This window comes from Lucilia cuprina, chromosome 5 (genome assembly GCF_022045245.1).
Source record: "Lucilia cuprina isolate Lc7/37 chromosome 5, ASM2204524v1, whole genome shotgun sequence".
NCBI classification, from domain to species: domain Eukaryota; kingdom Metazoa; phylum Arthropoda; class Insecta; order Diptera; family Calliphoridae; genus Lucilia; species Lucilia cuprina.
This window is the reverse complement of record NC_060953.1, coordinates 34326895-34331921: the sequence shown is the minus strand read 5'-3', so window position 1 is coordinate 34331921 and position 5027 is coordinate 34326895.

Below are 5027 nucleotides of genomic sequence, written 5' to 3'. Positions count from 1 at the left end.
TAAGAGTATTAAATTAATTTTATTTAAATTATTGAATTTTTTTTTTATAAAAACAATAGTTAAAACAAATTCATGTAATCATTAGTACTCAATTCAAAAGAAAGAAAAAAATATATAAACATTTTTTATTTTTACACAAATTTTGGTTTTTATTTTTTGTAATTGGAATAAATTTTAAAATTTCATAAAGAATTGGATAATATGAGAACACTTTTACATACATATTATTCAAAACATTGAGAAAATATAGAAAAATATATTAGAAGGTTGCATTTAAACTCCGAATATATCAATTAATATCCCAGCAAAAAATAATTTAATACTTTTCAAACTACATCTTCATCGCATCTAAAAATGCGATTACATACTTTTCACTTTTATAAACCAAATATTTCCTTACAAATAAAAACCCATTTAAAAGTAAAAAATAGATGTAGAAAAGTAATTACAAATAACATATTTGAAATTTTCATAAGAGTGTCATGAAGAGAATTTGTTTTATTTTTGATATCCAAATATCGTATTTTTACTGCTTCTAAAACTGAGATTAGATGTAGTTCAGAGTTGCCAAAAATGAACAAAATCCCTCCAATGACACGCTAATGTAAAATTCATAGGTTTTTTACCCGAATTTGAAACACTTTGGGCTACTAGTTCTGATGAAAATACTACATCTTTTTCCACACTTTTTTTGCTGGGATACACTGTATATCAACAAGTTTTGAGATCATTTTATTAAAGAAAAAAATAATTTTAAAAAATTTGTATAATTCACCATCGTTGTTGTTTTGTTGTATCGTAGTATGTCGTATTATATCCCACATCACTATAGTGTTGAGAAAATTATGTGTTTGTGCTGATGTTTGTAACATTGATATTGGTCCTAAGCCCACCTAAATGATTACGAATCGGTTCTAAATCATCTTCTGAGCAGATTAAGCTATGTCCGTCCGTGTGTCCATGTAGACCTTGTGTGCACGCTTCTGATCGCAATTTCATAATGGTCGAACCTTTGTTCCCATATAACCACTCTTTAAGTAAATCATTTTTTTTTTGCAAAAATGTTTTAAAACATTTCGGAATTAATGTAAAATACTTTTCCCTATATTCATAAATGCTCAATAAAGTTATTAATGGTTTATTGTAGGAATTTTGCATGGAAAATGTGCGTTAGAAATCTTTATGAATCTTTATGAATTCGGTTTATCATTAGAAAAATAACATACTCAATGGTGTAGGGTATCATATTGTCGACCACACCCGACTTAACATTCTTTATTGTTTTTTTATAATTGTTTTGTATTTGTATATAAAAAATTGTATGACATACAACGATACGACATCGATTGTGAATTGGACAATTATTCATAAATTCATAAGTTTTTATAACCAATAAAGCTCGACGACTCTTGTCTATTACATTCATCCGATTTTGGCAGTGACTAATTCTGAATCATAATATAAATCTGTGGATTTAAACAAAAAATCCAAAGAATAAAACTATTTTAACAAAACTAATAAAAAATAGGATTTTTTGGAACCATTTTTACTTGGAACATGTGCAGGCAGATAGATACAGAAGTACGAATCCTTTACGTGAGTACATAGCAATTGTTCAACCACAAGGTAAGCTAGAGGCAGCCACCGCCTTTTCTTTATGACTTACTCATTTTGTACATGACCAGTCCATGTACAAGAACTTTGTTCAACAACTTGAGCTATCAGTTTTCTGATAATCGCAGTTCCTTTACTTTCTATCAGATCGACTACACTCCACAACGAAATGGTCTCTGTAGATTAGACAATACTACCTAGAGATGTATTTGGTAGACCAAATTACGATATCTGTTAATAAGACAAGAGTTTGTTTTTATTCACATGGATTATCGGACTTTCATCTCCATTTATCGCAACACGGCTGTGAAGGATTAGGTATTAAAATAAAGTTAAATGAATTAGGAATTAAATTAAAAAAGAGTGGAGTGATGGCACTTATGGATTTCTTGAATGCAAAAGTCTTGATCACTTTGAAGGATATTATACATGGAATAACACTGTTCCCAATTCGTATCGCCGAAAACATGCAATGGCAATGAATTTGTTTCAGAGTATCAATGTCTTCTCGCCGTGCCTTACATATGTCTGAAATCACTCTTCGAAGTTTGTCTGTAATCCTCAATGCCTTCAGTTAGAAATCCAATTTTATCAATAGGATCTGAGAATATATGTTTCAAGGATCTTTAGAATAACGCTTTCGCAAAATGCCTATCGTAGTACCACACAAAAATCTTTGGATAGTAAATATTATTGACATTGAAGATGATGAGATATGTTTATTATACCATAGGATATTGGAGCATTTACTCTGAGTTAATAGGGACACTAACCATAAAAGGACTTTAATGTTAGACACGAAAACTTGGAATAATTGGACAATGGTTAGGACCACTAAGAGCATATTTGGTAGCCTTAGCGAGACGATGTTGAGAAACCTTCTGGGAATAGGTAATATGATTTGAAGTGTTCTGACAAAACATATAGAATAACGGAAACTGTGTTTTTGCACATCAGACTATAATTCTCATCACAAGTTATCATTAATGTTTTTCCACTGAATTGTTTTTGTAAAGAAGCACCCAATAGATCGTAAGATACGAAACGTGAACATGTTCTCTGCCATTTTAAAATCCAATTTCTCTTTACAACATAATATTTTTATGTACTTACATACACATGTTTATGGTCACATTAATAAGTACCAAAAATTATATTTCTAAAAGTATACAATGTATATAAATATATATTATACACACAAACAAAAACTTGAAACATCAATATTAAACATATGATTTTAATGCTTAATAATTTCATACTAAATATACAATTTCTGTTTAAACAAATTTATAAAATTGTAATTGAACACAAACAAAAAAAAAGGTAATTAAGATCGTTACTAAATGTAGTCCATTTACTGTTGTACAAATTGAAAGAAAAAAACATTAAAAAGTCAATATACACCAAACGATATTAAAGAAATAAATTTAAAAAAAATATATATTTAATTTGACAACTAGTCATATACTGTTTTATTTAAATACTTAAATTAAAGTAATTATGTAAGAGTTAAAAAAGTATTGAAGTAAAACATTTTTAAATGATAAATAGAATTTATTCAGAAAGACTTTTCAATATATTCTACTCATCCAGCACGATGGTGAATAGCTGATGTGATACAATCTTTGTGAAAAATGATTTACTTAAGCTACATTCAGATCTATCAAACATTTGATGAAAAAGACATAACCACTAATTTTTGTAAATTTATTTTTGATTCTGCATGATTTTTGTAATTGCAAATATTGTCGAAACAAATAATAAAGACGTTCTGAACTGATGTCGTCAAAGATATATTATGTTTTTTCGCAAATAAATATATATTTTAAGGAAATCAACATATCATTTTTGTCAAACATTTGATAGGTGTCAACGTAGCTTAAGTGGTTCTGGAAATTACGCTATTCTAGAAATCTATTATAATCCGTAGGATGAATGAATGTCGAGAGTTTTCATCCACATCCACTTTTTCATCAACTGGGTAGACTTGACAACGGTCTACCATCGCCCCTGAATTCTTCAATGAAGAACTCAGGTGGCAATTTTTGTACATTGAATTTGACCGGTCCATGTACAAGCACTTTGCTGAAGTACTCGACCTATTTAATCTCTGACCATTGGATGGCCTCTGTTGATTCAGCAACAGTAACTAGAGACGTAACCGGCTGACCGAAATACGAATCCATCAATTAAGCCAAGGACATTGTTCTTACTCACAGGGACACACTGTGGTAATTTTGATATGTATAGAGTATACTCTGAACATATCTGGACAAGGAAAGAACATTCAATGGTATCATTTGTATATGATACCTTTCATCCATCATCATACGACACATTCATAAGAGATAAATTCATAAGGCCTGCCGTACCTTACAATCATCCCGTACCTGGTGTGACCTCTTTTGAATATATGCAAGGGCTAAGCCATGCAGTAGACTTCAACCAATATTTTAGTCCCGGCCAGACGAGATGTATTGGCCACCTCTTTATTCCCCGGGATTGCAATAATACCAAGGTGGAGGCTTCATCAAGATAACAGGCCCCCGAGGGGAATATTAGCCGTAGGATGTTAATCTTAACTGTATTTTAAGGGATAACAACTTGTATATTATATAAAGCATAATAGTACTTATCCATCTGTGGTTTAAGTCTAGTCCCTATGTCAATAGGGACTAGCAGCGTATTTCTTTCTTACCTTCTCATTTAAATTAGGTTCCACATTCCCTAACCTCAAACAGTATGTTTGATGGCTACAGATTTCATTACATCACTGCGTAGTTCAGAAATCTCTATTTTCTGACTGTTAATATTATTACTAAATTTTTACTAATACTAAATGGTCGGCGAAATCGACAGTTTTGATCTAATTTATCTTATTTATTATAAGAATCGAGAACTCCATCTTGAAGAGTACCTCTGGCAGCTACAGCTTTCATTACGTCTAGTTCAACTTGAATGTGGGTTTAGTTCGTTCATGATCCAAGAATTTAAAGATTTATTGCTTTAGACTTAATTACACAATATATATATGTATAAATCTATGAAACAAGGTAGTGCTTTTTGGTCAAGGGATTTCTTTATAATCAATGTTAGAATAATATATTCTCAAGAGATTTCCATAGGAAATATAATAGTCGGTCATTTTCCGCACAGTGTTGAATTTTGCCTAACTTCGGTATGAAAATTAAATACACCTTTCTCCCGCCCCGTATGAATGGACCTTAGGTACATTAAACAATTCCTTGGGCATTTTCCAATTTAATCAACAGACTTTGGCAACATAATAGGATATATTCCATTTATTACCTGCGATATGTATGGCTCACAGATTCGTATTTCCTATGTTCATTTTACACCGAGGAAAATTTGTTAGGAAAAAGGTTTACAAAGTTTAACATGCAGATTTTGTA